Source organism: Aedes albopictus, chromosome 3 (assembly GCF_035046485.1).
Source record: "Aedes albopictus strain Foshan chromosome 3, AalbF5, whole genome shotgun sequence".
Taxonomy (NCBI): Eukaryota; Metazoa; Arthropoda; class Insecta; order Diptera; family Culicidae; genus Aedes; species Aedes albopictus.
Genome location: NC_085138.1, coordinates 362,095,997 through 362,118,886, shown reverse-complemented (window position 1 = coordinate 362,118,886; position 22,890 = coordinate 362,095,997). Strand labels below are relative to the sequence as shown.

The 22,890-nt window shown below is 40.0% G+C and overlaps 1 protein-coding gene across 4 annotated transcripts in view; it reads right to left on the bottom strand.

Annotated features, from left to right (window-relative positions):
* The window catches only part of LOC109416894 (RNA-binding protein fusilli), a 280,572-nt gene extending 258,805 nt beyond the window's left edge, over positions 1-21,767 (bottom strand). The window contains exons 1-2 of one of the 4 annotated variants that reach the window (XM_062855429.1): positions 21,631-21,767; positions 11,576-12,055 (exon numbers count right to left, since the gene is read on the bottom strand). The gene's annotated coding sequence lies outside the window, so the exon portion shown is untranslated. Of the gene's footprint in view, positions 1-11,575; positions 12,056-21,052 lie in introns of all 4 variants that reach the window. The other 3 variants (XM_062855426.1, XM_062855428.1, XM_062855427.1) reach the window with 3 other exon arrangements.
* Positions 21,768-22,890: the final 1,123 nt, after the last annotated feature.

Below are 22,890 nucleotides of genomic sequence, written 5' to 3'. Positions count from 1 at the left end.
AGAGGAGCGAAGGAACGCCAAAGCCGCGATAGAACGAGCGAAAATACGAGGAGCCAAAACCGTAGCCCGTCAGCGCTATTCGGCTCTCGAGAAGGAAGGCAAACGCTCATGTAGGCGGGACAAAAGAGCGTGGGCGGACTCCCTAGCCGACGAAGGCGAGAAAGCCGCAAACACCGGCGACATCCGTCTCCTCTACGATGTCTCACGTCGCTTTAGTGGGACAAAGATGAATGCTATGATGTCCTTGAAAGACACGTCTGGATAGTTACTGACCGACCCGGCTGACCAGTTGAAACGCTGGTTCGAGCACTTTGGAAACCTTTTTCAAGTGTCGGTCACGCCATCAACACCTCAGCATGATTCGCCAAGGGTTCGACGCATTGCCCGTGTCAACACCGAAGCTCCATCAGTGCAGGGGATAGAAACAGCCATCCGTAGCATGGAATCGAACAGGGCTCCAGGGGTCGATCGCATATCAGCTGAGATGCTCAAAGCTGACCCCGTAGTATCCGCACAACTACTGCATCGATTATTCTGCAACAAATGGGAAACCGCGACAGTTCCGGCCGACTGGATGCAAGGCGTCTTAGTAAAGATACCCAAAAAGAGTGACCTGACTGTATGCGATAATTGGCGGGGCATCATGTTACTGTATATCGTTCTCAAAGTCCTCTGCACAATGATGCTTAACCGGATACAGGAGAGGATTGACGCAACTCTCCGACGGCAGCAAACAGGATTCCGTGCCGGACGTTCCTGTGTGGACCATATTGTCACATTGCGTATCATCCTGGAGCAAATCAATGAATTCCAAGAGTCTCTCTGGTGTTCATTGATTACGAAAAAGCGACCGTCTCAATCACGGAAACATGTGGGAAGCCCTCAGGCGCAAGGGCATTTTCGTGCAGAGTACTGCACAACGGTGTTTCGTTCGATCCCATCCGGGTCGTTGCTAGAGTGAAGCAAGGATGTATACTATCACCGCTACTGTTTCTCATCGTAATTGGTGAGATCCTGGTAGGTGCGATTGACCGTGAACCAAATCGTGGATTGCTGTGGCAGTCCATTACCATGGAGTACCTAGATGACTTCAAATTGGCTGATGACGTAGCTCTCCTAGCTCAACGCCGCTCTGATAGAGTAATGCGGGGCAAAGGTTCGCACGGGGCAAAAGTTCGCAGTGGGTGTTTTTCTGAGCACGAGTTAAGAACCCAAACAAATCTGTATGGGTTTGAAACATAATCAGGTCAGCTACTCGTCAATAAAATTTGGAACGATTTCGTTATGGTTTGGCCGAGTTATGCAAAAAAATGTGTTTCTAGGGGTTTTGATAGAATTTTTGGATCTTTTGGAATAAGAATTTGTAGTAACAGGAAGAAGAAGAATCTCATAACCTTTTTATGCCGGAGAATCGTTATTCCATAGTAGTTCGCGAGGTGCACTCGAATAAACAATAAACTACTAGTGCTTCTTGCAGAAAGAGACATTGTTAAAACCTCGACAGTGGGGCAAAAGTTCGCAGGAGCTGTGGGGCAAAAGTTCGCACTGGATTTCTGAGTCTAGTACATCAATATAATTACAGAATCTTTGAAGCAATGATAATTTCGTACAGAAACTACTATATATGCATAATATGAGTAGTATGCACCCTGAAATCGTTGCGGCAGAGGGTCTGAACTTAGTTTTGTAAGAAGATTGATTGTAAAACAAACATTATGTTCACGCATTAAAATCAATAAATGAAAAATGGCTAAAAAACATTTCAAAACATTTTCTTCGTCACTCTCGTCATGTCTTTTCGTATGTTTCTGAAGGTCGTATGTTCATCTACTTTACCGGGGTCTTTCATAGCTTAGTTTGTAAATTCACAGTTATAATCCATCACCATACTGACGGGGATAAGATTCGATAACAGTCCCGTTCAACAGTTTTGCTGCATATTTGATTTTTTTTTTCATGCATTTTGTGCAACACGTATCTCTATGATTACCCCACAACGTATTTTGACAACTTCAGTAACGCTGTAAAGGACAGCTCTTAGTTAATAGTTGTGGAAGTCTTCATAAAACACACTCTATACAGAAGCTGAACACCAGGTCGTATTCCAGTTGGGTCGTAATTCTAAGAACAGAAAGAAACAGATTTCATGCCTAGAGTGAAAAGATGAACATGAATTAACATGAAATAAATGAACATCACACCAATAAACTACCCTGTACAAGGTGCGAACTTTTGCCCCGCATAGTGCGAACTTTTGCCCCCACTATGGGGCAAAAGTTCGCATTGGAGTACTTGTTTTAAAAATTGTATTACTAAAACTACAAAAGGAATACGAAAAAATCTAGTACTACGTTTTGAAGGCAACATGATAAGGACCCGTTTAATGAAGAAAAATGATATTATTTTCTTTTCGTTCAATAGTTATTTTGTGAAGTCTGTTAGGTGCGAACTTTTGCCCCGCATTACTCTATGCAGATCAAACTCGATGATCTTACCAATCGCTCCTCAGCGGCAGGTCTTATCATCAACGTCAACAAGACCAAAACGTTGGATGTAAACAAGGTCATGGTCAACATTTCCAGCTTTACGGTAGCTGGGCAAGCAGTGGAGAATGTTGAAAGCTTCCAATAGCTTGGTAGCCAACCGGTGGCTGATGGCGGCACCAAGATCGACATAAGAACACTCAATGGCTGCAGGCCTTCATCAATAGATGCCTGCGGTATATAATTCGTGCATGGTGGTCTCACATTTGGATCTCCAACGTAGAGCTCCATCAAAGAATAAAAATATAAAGAATGGCAACTCTGGCCTTTTCCTATGATAACGTCAAGCGACAAAACAAGTGGTGCTCTCTGGGCGTATCAAGGTGGAAGCTCTCTGTATTAGTGTTTGTGATCTGTCATAAGAGAAGGTGGTGTGCGTATGTTGCTGTATCCACATGCAAACAGAAACACACACTATTACATGGTGATTTAACATTCATCCGCAGATAGCGCTACTGAAGTGTCTCCCCGACCGCCAGGGGAGTGGGCATTCTTTATATTATTATTCTTTGGCTCCATCGTCGATGTCATCAAATGCCGATGATAGCGACAGAAATTTGAGAGCGAAAGTGGAGGTGGGTCGGCCACAGGGGCGGAAACGAAATCTGCAAAAAATCGTTAGATTGGAACCCAGCAGGACTTCGCAGCAAAGTCAGACTCAGAGGCTCATGGCGGCGCAGCCTAAACAACGAAATCAAGCAAGTCGACAGAAATTTTTCCTGGCCACAGGACAAGGCGATGTCGGACAGGACGGAGTTTTTCTAATTTTATCCTCTGCACCACCGTGGGTGCTCAGGACTGGAAGTAAGTAGTAAGTAAGCTTACGAAACTGCATGTTATACCAGTATTCAATCATAATATAAAATCTTGACACAAAACTACTATGTATAAGCTGATTTGAAACCCGGAGTATATTTCTATATTTATAAACTTTTTATTATACGGATGAAGAGAGTTCGGCTGTTAGAAGAAATCGCTACGTTCCTTAATGTTCAAATATTCAATAGTTCAGACACCGACAGTTCTATGTCACCCAAGCAAAAAACGAATAGCCAGAATCATCCACCGAAGAAGACTCTAATACGAGTCGAAACGTTGGGAATAATCTAAAACTTTCGTTTCAATTCCTCAAGACTGCAGTGCCGAAATTAGTAGCTTTTTTGTTTGGATAGTTGTTTTTATTCCAGATCATTTTAAACCGGAGTGGCAAATGACTATACACTACATAAAATATCAAGTTTTCCCAAATCCTATTGTTTTTGTCGGACTTTCACAGCATCAGCTGGACGACCTCAACAACAATCAGCAAAAAATGAATTCCCTCCACATGGGACCTTCGCTACATGGATAGAGTAAAGGAAGTAGAGTAACGAGCTGAAAACCCATTCGATCCCATTTTGCTCACTATGTTGCTAAACATATAGGCCACGGAAGTTCAACACAAGTCGCAAAAAAATGCACAACTTTTTTCGAAGGGTTTGCAAATTCTTTTACCCATCATAACGGAACGCGATCGATCAGTCAAACGGACCCAAATCGAGCCCAACCGCATAAAACGAGAGTCGGTCAACGAACGGCCTTTTAGGTCGTTCAAGCCCGCGCACACATGTGCTCGACGGACGATCTCGAATAGGTAGAATCGAACTGGATTCAACTTTTCTTTCCCCCGTTTCGTCCTCCTCAGCTAATCTCATTCATAAATCGAACCCACGATACTCTACAAAGCCACCATTTAGAGTGTCGGTCGACGCTGGAGTGGAGTGGCAGATTGCGGGACGGAGCCTGGTCCTTGCGTTGTTTACGATTCCGCCATAACAGTTTTGCTTTAAAACCCAATAACAAGCGATCGACAACCAACGAACGTCTCACAAACCTCCATAACCAACCCACCTCCACATGTGAAGAAGCCAAATACGCCGCGGCATCGGAATCGGAATACCACTTGTACGCATGGGCCGAAGAAATTCCTTCCTACTCCACTCGTTTGGACGGACAGGCAATGCGCGGCCGCATCGCTGATTTCACAATGAGTGAGTGAGTGAGCGAAAAGCGAAATCCTCCTCGCCATACCATCAGCAGTCAGTGCCGACGAAAGTGGCCACTGGCGAAGACTGGTCCGGGATTGTTTTTAGCAATGGTTCGCAAATTAATCGTCAATCGACACAACGCTACTACAGCGACAGCACCACCACGAAAGCTGAATAGATCTGACTGTATCAATTTGCCATCCCATATTGCTAGACGTGAAGCTACTCAACAATCTGGTCATGGTTGGTTTTCCAATAGGTATTACACCCAATCAACAAGTGGCGGATCTTCATACAATGCGTAATTCATAGTGCAGGTTTAAAAACCTTAATATTTTTAATTGTATGGATCTTATGAACATTTGGTATAATCTTCATATTTCGGTGTAACTAAAAGTCTCAGAACTGGTTCCAAAGTAACACCCGATGAAATCTCTTCCAGATTTATTATTATGCAACATCTTCATTTGAGTCAGGAAGCGTTTCCATCAAACAATTTAGTTCAATAACCTTCCCGAATGGAATGCCGGGCGAGCTGGTGGTTGATGAATGTGCGAGGAAGTCAAAATGAAAGGAAGATAAAGATGATTCAAAACTCTTGCGCAAGGGCTAACCGAAAACAAATTTTCAGCGGATGAAACGTTAAGATGGAATCAAAACGCTAGGGAACTGTAAGCGTCGAAAATCAAGATCACATACAAAGCTCTAAGATATCAAATTGTTGAATATGGGCGAATATTGGATTGGATGTAATGTGTGTACGTTGAGAAAGATTTTTTTAATTGTATTTCCTCATTAAAAAATACATAATTCTGTTTTTTTTTTTTGAAAATTGCGAAAAAAAAGGAAGATTGACCCATGAGTGTTTCCCTTCCGTTCAATTTTCACAGCACATTGTCAATCTATTAGATAACGCCTACGAGTTATGCAATCAAGCGAACTGTGCCACATCATCTTCAGAGTACCACCAATGTACCACCTTACGCCTGACATCCACGCACCAATGTCACAGCGCAACATTTTTTTCTGTATCACAAGCAAACTTATGTGTCTCTGACAGATTTTGGGCTGCTGAATCCGAATCTGGTCTTAGATTAGATTAGGTCTTAGACATTAATCAAGACAATTAGATGATCGGCATTGAACCACAAAAATCACACAACAATTGGTGAGATCTTTCCAATATTATTTATTTATAAACAGTGAAGAGAATTGTCAGACAAAAGAGGCACAAAACAAGCAACAAAGAGGACGTGGCGATTACTCTTTATCCCAACTGGTAACAGATAATGACGTTTTCTCGAATTTTTTTGTAACAGACAAAACGGAAGCTGAATTTGTTGCGTACTTTTCAACTCGTGAATAATCAATTATTACTAACCCATAATCGATTTTTTTTGATGATACATCTTCAGTAGCGTTGCAGTGTTTACCGACTCGAAGTTACCGCTCGAAAATCACAACGCAAGGCTTAAAAATCCCTAAACTCGTGGTGCATGATCTTTGTCCTATTCTGTTCAAGATGGGACAAACCTATGTCGCATTCGTAGAATGTCGCAACAAATTCAGGTTGCGACATTGTCGTTATTGTTGCGCGATGGTTGAATTTTGATTCACTGTTTATAAATAATTCTACTTCAGTATATATTTGCTATATAACTGCATATAAGTTGAAAAAATCCATTCATCTATTAAAAGCTGCTTCAGTTCTGGGCGCTTTCTAAGTTGATGTAGGGATTTATAAATGCTTGCAAGGACTTGGCCAGGTGTGTGGAGCTGAATGAATCTATGACATTGTAGATAGTAGCGACATCAGCAATGTCAATGGATATATTCAACTTTGCAACTCCATCCAAGATTTGTGCAAGTAACCATGCTATGCTATGCTTATTCAGGATTCCCGTAAACAGATGTTGCAGGGGATTTTTATAAATGGTCAAAGGATTTCTATAAAAGTTACAGTTTTGTCAAAAACTCTTTCCTAAATTATATTTATTCAATGTTAGAAAAGATGTTTTTCATGAAAAAATATTCAGGCATTGCGAAAGAATTCTCTTGTAATTTTTAGAGATAAATTTCAGGAAATCCAAAAAAGATGTAGATTCATTCATTCACAAGGATCTTTAAAATAATTCCGAAAAAAATCTTCAGAGGAATTTTGATTGAACACTTGCTATCTAACATTTTAAGAACGAACGACTTGGGTTCAACTTGCACAAATCTCAAAAAGTAAACGTTTGACGAAAGTATAATTTTTATTTTGCCCATGTTCACATGAAAAACACTTCAAATAAGAAGAGCTGGCTTTGTTTTTCACGAGATTTATGTGCCTGAAATCGTTCGATACGAAAGTCGGCCATTTTGGCGGCCATGTTGGGATTCCAACAAGCTTGTGCTCAAAACATCCTTATAAACTATGCTCAAACTCACAGGTATCCTGTGTAAGTAATCGGACTAAGATTGGAAACAACACAGCAGCTTTCAGAACGCAAGTTTTGATTACTTCGTTATCACACACGCAATGCAAAATTTCTGGAGATTTTTTTATTAAATTAATATGATGAAACGATTCTTAGAAATCTAAACAGAGAATCCTTGGTAATCATAAAAAATTCTTCTAAACGATTGGCAAAAAGTTATTTTATAAATTGATTTCTAATGATAATAAGTGATGTCATATAGATTCGAAATATCCAAAAAGCTTGCAAACTAATGCATACTAGAATCAACACGCAACAAAAAGCGGACCCGGTGACAGTTAAAGCACGTGATACGCCGAGGATCTGAGATCGAATCCCACTCCCGACAAACTCACAAATTATGAGTTCTTCCTTTGGAAGGAAAGAACAGCGTGGGTCCCGACATTGAACCTAGGGCCTAGGGCAACAAAAAAACACGCATAGCAGCTCTCAATATGAATAAGAGTCAAAATTGTGAGTTTCTTCAGATGTTTCAGATATTTCATCTTTTTTCTTGGAAACAAGTTTGATTTTTTTTTCAAAATCAGAAAAGTTAGAATGAACAAATTTCCAAGAATTCAGTTGAAGAAATCTTCTAAAACTTCGCCTATATTTTTGCTAGGTTTTCAACTGCATTGGGAATCGATTCGAAACTACTACACCAGACATGGACAAAAAAACGCAATCTTTCACACTGTTGCAGACGAGTGAAGGTTGCGGTAAGAGATAGAAAAAGGTTCAATTGTTTAGCGTATGAAGTATTACCATTTTGTATAGTCTAAAGAGCTTTTTTTTAGTCTAAAATGACAGTTCATTCTATAAAATTACAGTTCACTCCGAGGAAAAAAAAACATACAAACTTTGAATGAATTTTAAAAATATTTTCCGGACACCAAAAATGATAAAATCCGATTCATATTCAGGTGCAGATTCCGATTATAGAGTAATATGAAAGACCCAATTGGAGAGTCAATCTTAAAATAGGGCACTGCACGCCACGGTTGCCAAGAGAGCGATTCTCGTGAAATTGTGAGATGTTTTCCTAGAGTTCCTTCCGGTCCAAGATTCCTCCTGAAATTCTCTCTAGGACTCCTCCAGAAATTCTATTTGAGATTACACTACCATTTTTCTGGGATTTCTTCAGGCATTCCTTCCGTGGTGCCCCCAAAAAGTTATTCTAGAATTCCTCTAGGAGTTCCTTCTGTGATTTCTCAGGGAGCTCTAACTGAGATTTTTCTTTGAGTTTCTTACGAAGTTTCCTCTGGGATTCTTCCAGGATTCCTTGCCTACAGGTACTTCATAAGGGATTCCTTTCGGTATGTTTCCAAAAGTTTCGGGAATCCTCTTGGAATTGTTTCGGAGATTCCTTTCGGAATTCCTTCCAATATTCCTCCAGGAATTCCTTTCGAGATTCTCCTTATAGTTTCATTTTGAATGTCTTCAGAATGTTTCCGTCCTGTAAAAAGGCGTCCCGGAAGGAACTATTGAAACCTGGAGAATGCTTATCCCAGGAACATTTGCCAGAATTACAGAATGAACTTGTGGAGGAATTCCAGCTAGATCTGCAGAAAATCCAGAAAAAAAACTCCTGGGGGAATCTAGATATCCTGGATGGAGTTCCAGAAAAATCTGGAAGCAGTTTCTGAAAAAAAATCCGAAAGCAGTTCCCGTTAGAAGTTCCTGGAGGATTCCCGGAAGGAGTTCTCGAAAGCAGGGATGGCATGCTCTTCAGTGTGAGTGCAAGTGTGCGCGGATTTAAAATGAAAATGAGCTGCACTGTGCACATTTTCAGTGCCGAATACCATCCCTGCTCAAAATAAGTTCCTGAAGGAATCCTAGAAGAATTCTCAAAAATCTCAGAAGAAAATATCAGATATCTTAAGAAAATTTCTGAAGAAATATCAGAGGCACTACTGCAGTAATCTCGCATAGAATTCCTGTAGGAGTTCTGATGAAATTCCGGAAAGAAACCCTGCAGGATTTTTTGGAAAGAGTTCCAGAAGGAATTCCGGAATGTTTTGAATAAGCCAGAAAAGAACTTCTGGAGGAATCCCCGAAGAAATCAATGATGAAATTCCTGGAAGGATGCCAGAAGGAACTCCTGGTGTAATCTCAGAAGAGAATCTATGAGAATCTCAGAACAATGGAACGAACCCATTACACGAGTCCGTAACGAACACTTGTGGAAATCCTAGAAGAATCTTCTGAAGGAAACCTATAAATTAAGAAATCCCGAAAAGATTCTCGATAGAACTTCCTGGAGGAATCCCAGAAATGATCTGTTTAGGAATTTCAGAAGAAATTCCTGGAAGAGTCCCAAAAGGCACATTTGAAGGAATCCCGAATAAACCACCTGAAAAATCTCATATGAAACTCCCTGAGAATCCCAGAATTCCTGGAGGACACCTGACGCCAACCCATATTTTGAACTCAATCAAACCACCTATGGAAAGCTGATGGAAGTTTTCGAAGTCCAAATCGTAAACAACATGGCCACAAAACGTCAAAAACTCATGTCGTTTTAAAAGACACTACACCGTCTTCAACCAGAGGTTGCACAGACTGAACAATCACTAACATTAGGCAACGGACAACACGGAACACCCAGTGGACCAATGAAGGATTTTTCGTTTAACGAAAAGTTTCCTCCGACTGGAGCGGAAATCGAACCCTCACTCCGTGGCACTCACAATACGCCTACACGACTGACGCCGGTAACCGCACGGCCACGAAGCTCCGGTTTTGAACCTGAGTCTGAGCTGACCCTGACTCGCAAAAACCGAACGAAAAGGAATCCAGATCCGACCCCATACGAGTCAACATGTAAAACATAATGGATATCAATTTAACTGTCAGTTGCGCATTTTCATTAAGTTTTTACTTTTAGCACATAAATAAGTGTCAACATGTTGCGTACTAATTAGGTAGTTTCCATTTTGATAGATTAAGCCCGCACCGATTGGATCGGCGTGGAACGTCGTCAGAGCGATCCTCGTCTTGTTTGGGTCGGATCTGTGGGCGAACCCGGATCTGACCCGATTGAATAAACGAACGTTTTGACAGCAGTCAGGGCAGAACTAGGTACGCTCTAGGAATAACTGAAAACGACAATAGTCTCTGGCAGAGATACGGAAAAACAGTTTTTGATAGAATTTCAATAGGGTAGACATCTACTTCGTCCTATGCGCTAATTCCCGTCACATCAGACTGACAAAGTCCGATGATTTCAGATATTTCAACTCACCTTTGTCAATGGCTCAACAGATGGAAGCAAAAAGATGTAGAATATCAATGCGGAATTCCACGTTACAATTTCACTCCACTTAAATACAAATTAAAAATTTATCTCGTTTTGTGTACGACGAACGCAACCGCACCAAAGCAGCAGCTAGCCGTAATGTTCTTCATCACCGTTCACTTCGCCAGATTCACTTCTCACAAAAGTTCTTTCAAAAAGTTAGATTTCACTGCTGCAGAACGCAGCAAAAGCTGTTTAATTAATCAAATAAATCATTTTTTCCCCTTTTTTATTGTTTTAAGGAAATGATAGTTGTTTTGGAATACGTTTTACATGATATGAAAGCTAATTAATGAATTAGTCATTGAAACTAAACTGCCTACAATCGATATTGCTGTGTGCATTCAAAATGCAAATATCAAATGCGGTAGCACCAAATGCGGTAAGATTTTCTAACAAGTAACCCGATGTCAGTGGGAGCTTTCGAATCCTAGGTTGGCGGTGATATTGGCTATGGTTGCTACGTTGCCTTTGGTAATATGTGTTACCGCGTTTGAAGCGCATTTGGGCACCGTTTGCATCTTGAACGCACACAGCAATATGTCCGTAACAATGATTTCGAGATGAAAACAGCAGTAGTATCTCCAGTAATTCCTCTTAGAATGTCTTTAAGTGTTCCACTAAAAAATAGAATCCTCTAGTAACTTTACCTCCAGGCATGCATTTTGCTAGAGATTTCTCCAGCAACTCCATCGAAATCCGAAGGAATCTGACTTTGGTTACGTAAACGTACCCCAAAATATCAAACAAACTCTTTTGGGATTGGTAAAATAATCTTAAAACAAGGTTCCAGCCATCAAACCTCGCCAATGCTGCAAGTATAAACATAAAACACATAAACGAAGAAAGTCAAAAAAGAAAAGAAGATAAACAATACAGAGAAACTAAATAAGAGAGCGCAGTTTAGTTTCCTCAAAATGTGGCACAACAATTATTCACACAAGACGAAAAATTCGCATTCAACAACGCGAAAACGGCGAAAACTCCCAAAAACAAAGTCCACAACAAGAGAAGGTCACTGAACCTCTCAGCACGAATGGTAGAGTATGGTAGGTAGCAGCTTGGAGTGGACCAACTGAGAATCCTCCAACTGCTCCAGCAATCAGTGAGTTGGTGTTATCAACATTTTCGCAATTCGCTCGATTCCACATGAAACAATGCGAATATAAAAGCATAAAATGATACCCAACCCAGCCAGAATAAGACATGTTGTAATCGGTGGCCACCAGGGAAAACGTAGTCACTTACCTTGTGTGGCGATATGGTGATGTGATGATGGTAGTTAGCCTACTGCGTGGTTGTTATGAGGGGAGGAACCTGTTGCACACTAGATGTCCACAAGAACCGGAATTTCGGGGACTTTATGCACCTCGCTCGCCGCGCATCCGGGTAAATTACTTAACCGAGCACCACTCGTACACGTACGGGAACCGTGAATGTTCTTCTTACTCGTAAAACGCGACTGACTGCACTTCGTTCGGTTCGTATAGTGGACCGTGGTCTTGTTGCACAAATCATTCACCTTTTCGGGCCGAAAATATTTCGCCTCAAATCGTCACCACACAAAACACTTGGGGTTTCTTCGTCGTCTTTCTCACCGAGTTCCAGCTATAAGCAGCTCACCACGGCACGGCATGGCCAGCAACAACACATCAAAATATAACGGAACGTGCTCACTCCAGCCAGAGTATGGGTAGGTAGGTAGGTATGTCGTCTCCTTCGCGCAAACTTGATTTTCCAATTTCCAAAAACAGCGAATCGGATGAAAAGAAAAAAAAATCGCTCAAACTCGTCTCACCAACCGCATGCACAACAACGATATCACACGGTGTGCTGAGACGCGAATGTTATCGAACTTAACAAATTAGATAAAATTATAGTTATGTTTTTCTGGAAAAATTTTGTCAAAATTCTTTGAGACCTAAGCTGCCGGTAATCACCTATTAGTCCTATCTTTGCTGGATTTCCTATGCATATTTATGGGACGCATATGCGATTCACGGTAGCAAGCCTCTTTAAAAAACCCGATTTAATCCACCTATGGTGAACAGAACCCTTCTTACACTTATTAAAATTATTGTTGTATTATTTGTATTTAACATATTTGTTTTGTGTAATTTACCAAAAGTTCTAGAAAATATTGTGGATTTGGCATCTAGTGGATTGGTTTCCAAAATAGCATCATGGACCATGGACTAAACTACCAGAAATGCCAGACACTTCCTAGAGTCTTGTATGGAATGTTTAAAAAATAGCTTACATATTCTGGAATTTTGTATCTTTTATTAACTGCCAAGAGATCTTGAATCGATTAACAAATGGGTAAGAAAATCAGCGAGATACAATATATCTTAATCAGTCAATTAAATTAGCTCCGAAGTACTTGGTATTCATGGTTATGGTGTAAAAACGACAAAAATGATATATCTACTAAATTAATCAGTTTTGGCATTAGCTAGTTATTTTGGCTGTCTGGTTCTTCAAAGCTTTCATTTAACATATTGTTAGTTTCCATAAAATTCCTGTGTATTTGTAATTTGTTATTTATAATTTTGTTGAAAACAATAACCTGCTAGTATACACTTTGTATGAGGTCAGCATCATTTATTTAAAAATAGACTGGTCAAAAACAAATGCAAGATAACAAGTGAATATAATAAAAAAAAAAGAATTTATTGAAATACTCTTCGTAAGATATCTCAGTAATCAAATGCCGAATCGAAATAAAATTGCAGGGCCTTATACAAGCATATTGTAGCTTTCATTTGGGGCTTAGAGAACCCAAAACGGTTGACAGACGGCTGAGATATTTATTATGGTACCCTTGGCCAAAAATCTCTCAAAGAGTTAACCTGTATTACTCCCAAGTACTCTTTGGAAGATATCTCGGTAACCAAACGTCCAATCCTAATGAAATTGTATAGGGCTCTACTAGAATGTTGTAGCTTTTATTTGGTGCCAGGATAACCGAAATCGGTTGACAGACGGCTAAGATATTTATTATGATACTTTTGGTCAAAAATCTCAAAAGGTTTAGTTGTATAAATCCGAAGTACTCTTCGAAAGATATCTCTGTAACCAAATGTGCAATCGAAATAAAATTTCTGGGCGATCTACTAGGGTGATGTAGCTTTCATTTGGAACAATCACTAACATTAGGCAACGGACAACACGGAACACCCAGTGGACCAATGAAGGATTTTTCGTTTAACGAAAAGTTTCCTCCGACTGGAGCGGAAATCGAACCCTCACTCCGTGGCACTCACAATACGCCTACACGACTGACGCCGGTAACCGCACGGCCACGAAGCTCCGGTTTTGAACCTGAGTCTGAGCTGACCCTGACTCGCAAAAACCGAACGAAAAGGAATCCAGATCCGACCCCATACGAGTCAACATGTAAAACATAATGGATATCAATTTAACTGTCAGTTGCGCATTTTCATTAACCTGTATTACTCCCAAGTACTCTTTGGAAGATATCTCGGTAACCAAACGTCCAATCCTAATGAAATTGTATAGGGCTCTACTAGAATGTTGTAGCTTTTATTTGGTGCCAGGATAACCGAAATCGGTTGACAGACGGCTAAGATATTTATTATGATACTTTTGGTCAAAAATCTCAAAAGGTTTAGTTGTATAAATCCGAAGTACTCTTCGAAAGATATCTCTGTAACCAAATGTGCAATCGAAATAAAACTTCTGGGCGATCTACTAGGGTGATGTAGCTTTCATTTGGTGCCAAGAGAACCCAAATCGATTGACAAACGGTCGAAATAATCTTAAAAAGTTTAGAAGTATGACTCATAAGTACTCTTCGAGAGATATCTCGGTAACCAAACGTCCAATCGAAAAAAAATTCAATAGCGTTCTACTAGGATGTAGTAGCTTTCATTTGCTTCCAAGAGAACTCAAATCGGTTGACAGACGGCTGAGAAACGTGCGTGACTTTTTTTTGTAACGTACATACACACACACACACATACACACATACACACATATACACACACACACATACAGACATTTGCTCAGTTCGTCGAGCTGAGTTCATTGGTATATGAGACTCGGCCCTCCGGGCCTCGGATCGAAAGTCGGTTTTTCGAGCGATATTTATACCCTTCTTATGGGTGTAAGAAGGGTAAAAATCCGACAAGAATTTTGAATACATTTATGATGGTATAAGTGGAAAATATTTTGTAGAAACATATGGAATCAAATAAATCTCGTAAAAGTTTATACACTAAAGAATAAAGATATTTAAAAAAAGAAAATAAAAACTTGTTGCATAAGAAACTCTAATTTTTACTTTTTACTGTCGACATTCTTGAAAATAGTAATTTTTTGCATTGACAAAAATATTTTTTTGCAATGACAAAAATATTCACTAGAATATGATTGTTTCCATCAGTATCATCATAGATTTAACTTCATCATCGTGCTTCATGGTGGTTGAATGGGAATGACCACGTGCTCCATCCCGAAATTTAGATCAAGCAAGCCGTGCTATATCTGTCACAGTTTTTCAAGCTCTTGCCGTGATACCACAGGTTGTCAATCAAACAAATGCATTATGATTCATAATGCAACCCAAATGAGTTGCATTATGAACCATAATGCAATTGTTTGGTAAAGTTCGGAAAAGTAGGCCATTGGGATATTCAAACGGCAAGTATAAAAAGAACTTTAATGCTACCGAGTTGCAAAAAAAAAACTTGTGTCTGTTTCCAAAAAAATGTCGAAAAGTGTAAAAAAGGTAAAAAAGCATTCTAAACACCATCAACAAACAATTTGGAAAATTTCATCAGGAGTTTTTTTTTTCGAAATTTCTCAAAATCCACCAGTAACCAAAGCATTCTCGATGCGTTTCGGCTCAATTTCAAAATAAAGGGAACTAGGGTGACGATGGGTATTATCGGCACAGACAAACAGACGTCATTCATCGTTACCATTTTTAACGGTTAGTTCAAATAATTTGTAGTTCGCAAATCACTCGGTCACGGCGCTCGCTTCGTTTTTAATCCTGTTTGACGTTTGCTCACTACCGCCACCTACTGAGTGGTTTGCGTAACATAGCTTGGATAGCATTGGGCGATTGTGTTTTCGTGACGATTATTTTTATCACAATTTGTTCCAAGTGATACGTCTGTTTGTCTGTGTTATCGGCTTGTTTATTCTCTTCGTCATGAGGTTTTTTTGTGGGCCGAATTGTCTGAAATTGGGGCTATAACTCAGCTTGGTTGGGAAGAATTTGAGGCCAACTCTGAGACCTACAGGTTTAAAAAAAACCATGACAAAGAGAACAAAACTGCCGAAAATACGTAAGTCCCCCTTTTTCTCAAGGAGTTTTCCCAACGATTTCTCGCAGAAGTTTTACTGGTTTTTCTTCGAGGTTGTTTATAGGATTTCTTGCAGTGATCCATCAGAGATTATTTTTAGAGTTTTTTCTTGGTTTTTTCCAAAGTATTCCTACCGGAAATTGTTTAGGTATTCTGGGTGTTTTAGAATTTCTTTATTAGTTGCTTCCATAGTTTTCGCAAATATTTTTCCAGGAAATTTTCTTGTAGTACCGGTACAGCTTATTCAGCCAAAATTTTCAAAATCAAGCTTAAGTGCGGCTTATCCATCTGTTGTACAGCGATAATGTTTGTTGGGCCTCTTGAAATAACTAAATAAATTCTTAGTACAAGATATGCTACAAGATACCCAAAAAATATAGAAAGAAATACAGGTGAAACCTCTGGAGATACTTCGCAAAGCTTCTGGAGAAATTCCAAGAGGAACTTCAGAAAAAAATCTAAAAAAAGTTAGAATCTCTCGGGAAAAATATCTGGGAATAATCCAGGGAACCACGGGCGAAAAACCACGAGGAAATCCAAGAGAAATCCATTGAAGAACTTTTGTAGAAATCTCGCAAAAATTCTGAAAAAAAAACTGTTGAAAAGCCATTCCGGAAACCACTGAGAGAAATTCCTGAGAGAGCCTTCGATAAAATTTGGTAGGACTTTCAAAAGGAATCCGGCAAAAAAAAATCTTTGGAAGCATACCGGTAAAACATCTGAAAGAAATTCCTGGAGAAATCTCCTGCAGAAACCCCGTGGAAAGTGCGTGCAGCAATCCCGGAAGGAACTCTCAGAAATCCGGAAGGAACACCGGGAAAACTCTCTAGATGGAATCTTGGAAAAAACTGCTGGAGAAATCCAGAAAACAAAACTCCGGCAACCCTCCAGGAAGAAAATATCTTTGATAAACTCCAGGAAGAACACACGGAAAAAAAATTGTGAGAAATTATGAAAGAATTTGAAGACTAAAGGTGGAGTCCTGCAAGGAATACGGGGAACAATCTTGGATAGAATTTCGAAAGAAATCCTCCGAGGAATTTCGGAACGCATTCTGGATCGATTTCATAGCAAATTTCCAAGCATATTTCTGAAGGAATCCGTAGCCATCTATAGTATCTAATATCCAGGAGGTACGTAACTCGCCGTGTAAATCAAATGGAAAGTCACCGCATTCAAGTCGAGATTTGTCACCTCGATTTTCGAGTCAAGTTGCATCACGTCGTTCTGTTCGTAGAATGAACACTATGCAATATTCTATCGCAATTTACAGTTTTCCGTAGGATTTTCATTGAAATTCCAACATTACTAGTCCACCAGCAGCAAACTTTGGTGTCAACTACTAAAAAACTGGAGTAAATACTACATTTATTCATACCTGTGGAGTTTAGAGATATTCACTTATATAAAATGGTAGAAACCTACAAATAGATGGAACTCTTTATTTAGGACTTCGAGACTTCTACTCGTGACAGTTCTGGTTCTCCAAGTGAACTCCAACATCAGTACCTACTATGATCTCCACAGGATATCACCACAATAACAAATGCTTTGTTTGCAGCATGTTCGTAAGTTTTGATGTAGTAAACTCGTTCTTATTCATATGAACACAAGTTCCACAAGTGGTAGGGTGATTCAGGTAATTTGGACAGACCGTTACGCATATATACACAGCTAGTCGCGTTCGGTAATTTTTACCGAAATCTCAACAGCTGAACGTTCGGTAATGGTTTTTTACCGAAATTCTGCAAAAAATTCCAAATTTCGGTAAAATGTTATCGTTTATCTGTCAAATTTTAACGAAGTTCGGTAAACGTCACCGAATTTCTCCGGTAAAAAACTTAACGGTTGAGATTTCGGTAAAATATTACCGAATTCGGTGATTTTTTCTAAGTGTGTAATTTAGACACTTCCATTTGATTTTGCCGTAAATGTCCAAAATATATACGCATAACGGTCTGCCAGAAAAACCTGAATTCCTTTATGTACTACCTAAACTGTAGTAAACTTTTGTCAACTACTTCTACTGATTATACCTATTGCTTTATAGTTATACCTAACCAGGGCCTGATTTACAAATGTGGGGGCCCGGGCGCAACTAGAACACTAGAACTAGAAATATTTTCGCTAATACAAAGACGAATAAAACGTGAAAAAAAAAACAAATATTATTGCAAAAAATTGCAATGTCGTTGAGGAAAAAAGTTCATGAAGAATTCATTGCAAAACTCCTGTAGGCACCCTTGAAAGAATTCCTGAAAAATCCCAGGAAAAAAAAACCTCAACAAAACTTTGGGGCAACCCTGGAGTATTCCTTGGAGGAATTCTTGAAGTATTTCTTGGAGGAGTTCCTGCAAAAGTGTCAAGATAAATCTATGAAGAATTACTGGACGAATTTTTTTTCTCAAAGAAAATCTTGGAGAAACATTATTGCCTTGAGAAATCGTTGATCGCGTGGTCGACCACCATTATCACCATCACGCTGATGACGTGCAGAACAAACGAGCTTTTTACAGCTTTACAAAATACAACAGCGCGACTACTGAACATGTTTTGACCCGTTTTGAGAAAAAATCTTCCTAGAAGAATTATTTAGAAGAATTTTTTTCAGTGATTTTTAGAAAAACTATTAAAAGAATTCTTACAGGAAAAGCCTCTTTCCTGTAGAAATTCTTGAATGAATTCCTGGATGAATCTGTAGAAGAAATCTCTGAGAAGTTTTTGGATGAACTAATGAGAGAATTCTTGGAGGAATATCCTGAAGAATTCATAAAATCATTCCTGGAGGAATTCTTGAAGAGAATTGTGGAGCAATCTTTGGAAAGACACATCGGAAAATTTGTAAAGAAATACGCAAGAATTCCTAGTGTGATTTTTGAAGTAGTTTGTGGTGGAATCATTGGAGGAATTTCTGAAAAATCTTGTAAAGAATACTTGTGAACAAATCTCTTAGAGCTCCAAGTGGAAATTTATTGTCAAATATTTGGATGAATTTGTGGAGTAATCCTCGGAGTAATTTAAACAAGAATTCTTATAAAAATAATTGAAAGATTCAGTTCATAGACAAATAGTTAGAAGAAATCCTCGAAACAAATCTAAGAGTCATTCAATAAGGGTCTCCAGTTAGCCTAGTGGTTAAGGCTATGGATCGCCAATCCGGAGACGGCGGGTTCGATTCCCGTTCCGGTCGGGAAACTTTTCTCGACTCCCTGGGCATACTGTATCATTATACTTGCCTCACAATATACAAATTCATGCAATGGCAGGCAAAGAAAGCCCTTCAATTCACAACTGTGGAAGTGCTCAAAGAACACTAAGTTGAAGCGAGGCAGGGCAAGTCCCAGTGGGGACGTAGAGCCGTAAAGAAGAAGAAGAAGAAGTCATTCAATAAATTTCAAATTCACTCCTTTGAAAAAAAAAGATCTGGCGGAATCCTCGGGAGAATCTTTGGAGGAATCCAATGTAAAACTCCTAGTGAAATTCAAGAATATATCTCTGAAATGTTTCTTGTAGAAATGCCTGAAAATGAACGCTTCACTGGAGACATTTTCGTAGAAATTCCTGCAGGATTCGAGTAATCTTTTTACGAACTTTTGAGATTGCTTACACACTTAGAAAAAATCTCCGAATTCGGTAATATTTTACCGAAATCTCAACCGTTAAGTTTTTTTACCGGAGAAATTCGGTGACGTTTACCGAACTTCGTTAAAATTTGACAGATAAACGATAACATTTTACCGAAATTTGGAATTTTTTGCAGAATTTCGGTAAAAAACCATTACCGAACGTTCAGCTGTTGAGATTTCGGTAAAAATTACCGAACGCGACTAGCTGTGTACAGGAATCTTCCAAAGGAAGATCTTGGAAGAATTTGTAGAGCAACTCCTGGAGGAAATCCTTAAAAAAATCTGGATAATTCTTTGAGGGGATCCAATTTCATTATCTTTCGAATACAATAACAAGAACTGCAATTAGTTGCATCATTTTTAAGTTATTGCCAATTAACAGTTGAGATTTGACCTCATGCATGAAAATTTATATGTATTCCCATATCGATCCTTTATCGCCCCGACCCGAAGAGTTATCATTGAGGAAAGCAATGCTCTGTATTAGGTAAAAAAACGCATTTCGTGAGTTTTATGGAACATAAATATAAAAAGGTTCCAATGCGACTGCTTAGGAAGTTTACACCGGAAAAGGTTTTTCGACAATGTTCAGAAATCTGGCAAAACTGAAATTCTATAGGAAGTGCTATTATTAGCGCCAATTCGAATACAAACTGTTACGATAAATAATAGCAGCAATCCGGGTCTGTGTCATTTGGTATGAAGCCATTTGGCAAAATACCGTTTTGCATAAGGTCACTTGGCATAAAGACATTTGGAATAACGGTCATTTGGCACAATGGACACTTGGATTAACAAAAAAGGGTGAATTTCAAGTATGCCAAATGCCTTTATGCCAAACGACCTTATGCCAAATGTTCAGCTCCCCGGAAATCCTGATGAAGTTTCTGACTTTCATTCTAATAAAATTTCGTGTAAAATTTCTAGAACTGCTTTGGCATTTTTAACAAATTTAACTATTGTTTTAAGTCCAGATAAACATGTGAAAAGGACGGAACAACCATTGCACGCCTCAGCTTCTAGCGTCTCTCCTAGGCGTATTTCAATTCATTTATGCAAACTTATCCCGTGATCAGATATAGCGAAGTCTGCTTTATCTGTTACTGGTCAGAAATTACATGAATATTGGGAAATACGTTCAGGATGACCTGGAGAAGCAGAAATTCGCAATGTTCGAAGTGTTACGTCTGTTTGTCTGTGAAAATACAAATATTATTCATTACAAACATTTTGACTCTCATTTTTGGAAGAAGTTTGAAATTTCATGGGTTGCTGGATTGGCAGCTGCAGTCTTTCCGAGAAGAACTGCAGCATATCATAAATATTAACCAGTATAAACAATAAATAATAATTAAAAATTCTTATGAGAAAAATCAAATTGAAAGATGTTCTTTTTTCATATGTTTATGCGTGATTTGAGATTTTGTGGAGCTCTCTGAAATGCAGAGGACTGGAATCTTGGTCCTTTTTTGTAACAGAAATTACCTTGACTTCCTTGAACATAGAGTATTTTCGTGCCTGATACACGATACTTGTACGCAAAGTGTTAATAATTGTGAAAGTGCTTATAGTACACTGACCTGAGAAGCAGGCCTTGTCCCTGTTGAAACGTTACACCAAGAAAATATAAGACAAACATGATAGAACACTAGATTCAATTCCACGATAAAACATCAGTTTACTCTCCAGAATCTTTTGAAAAATATTTTCGATTCATGCAAGTTCGATAATATTCGTGTCTCGGCACACCGTGTGATACACACTTCTCCCGATCCAAGATAGTAATCATCCACCGTCCGTCGGTTGTCTGGGCGCAGGCTCGTTCGTTCTCACTCGCACTCAGTCCAGCACTCGCGCTGCGCTCAATGTTCGACAAACTTATTAGGTTTTGAACTTTGAAATAACTCTAATTTGCGGATATTTCACCTGTTGTTAGGGCTCTTCCTTCTTCACTGATAGCTCAATCCGCTTCTAGGGCCGTACTTGGGCCGCACTTTAGAGCGCTCGCACTGCTGGAATTTCCACCTAAATCCACCTCTAATCGGGGCACCTAATGGCACTCGATTGTGTCCCGTCCTGCTCACTCGCGCGCAAGCACACCGTAATTCGTCTGCGCCTACCGAAAGGTACGCAAGTCACTTTACACTTTGAGAGCTAGTTGTTGACCGCGATCGATTTTACCCACTGGGATTTCACTCGGCGGAACTCGCGCCTCAACCAAACTTGCAAATGCAACAATCCGTGAAAAGTTTTGTAAACTCCCAGTGCAGCGTACAAAATTCGCACAAATAAAACAAAAACCGCGCAGCGCACACCTCGCTCAGTCCGCTCCGGTGTATACCGTTTACCACTCTTGACTCGAATGATAGCAAAACCGAATAGGAAGGAAGCAGCACACACGAAAAGAAAGCGCGTCAGAATCGCTACGAAACAGGCACAAGACTGACGACGTCGGCTCGCTGGCACCGTCTCTATGTAGGTTGTATTTTGGATTTGCTGGCTGGCTGGCTGGTGGATTGGACAACACTCGCTAACCACCTCGTCGTCACCACCACGATAGTGTGTGCGCCGCCGCGAGCGAGCCCATCATCAACAGGTAAAACCTGCACAGGTATGCATGGTAGGCACACAAATACGCGCCCAGAGCGGTGGCAATGTTGTTGATTCGAGTGCACAAACTCGCACGCAAAGCGCTGAATTCGGGCTTGCGTCAATCCAACGAACGCCAAAACACTATTCTCTCTCACCTGTGTGTGGTGGACAGAGTCGACGATGACACGGCGAAACCGATTGAACATGGGAGAAGGATGGTAAAACGAACATCATATTGTATGATCAAATGTATATGATATCCAATCAAATTTTGATTGGAGTTTGAACACCAAACAGCATTATTCATTGGCCTGATTTAAATAGTTCAGTTTTATCAATATGTATTATGTTTCCAGTTCAAAACCGAATTAGCGACATTTTTTCTTTGACTTGCGCTGCTTTTGCCTTGCGTTAAACACAATGTCGGAAGTGGGGCGCTGTATAGAGCACCAGGTGTACAATACAGCGCCCCACTTCCGACATTGTGTTTAACGCAAGGCAAAAGCAGCGGAAGTCAAAGAAAAAATGTCGCTAATTCGGTTTTGAACTGGAAACATAATAGCAAGTTTACACTGAATCAACAAATTCGCCGCTATGATTTTCGATATGCAACTGCAGCTCTTCAACGTCAGTCACGCCCCAACGCTCATCAGATCATGTTCCACCTGGTCCGCACATCGTGGTCTCTGCACTCCACGCCTTTTTGTACCAACGTATGATTGGCAAACCTCAACTTTGCGGGATGTTTTGGTTCCGGCATTCTTGCATCATGACCTGCCCACCGCATACGTCCGGCTTTGGCCACTTTCAGGATGTTGGGTTCACGGTAGAGTACAGCGAGCTTATGATTTGTCCTTCGCCGCCACACACCTTTCTCCTGCACGCCGTCGTATTCAGCACGCGTCGAATCTCCGAGTGCTTGCAGGTTCTCATCGAGCATAGTCCATGCCTCGTAGAGGACCACCGACCGGTTTTATAAGAGTTTTGTACAAGGTGCATTTGGTGTGGG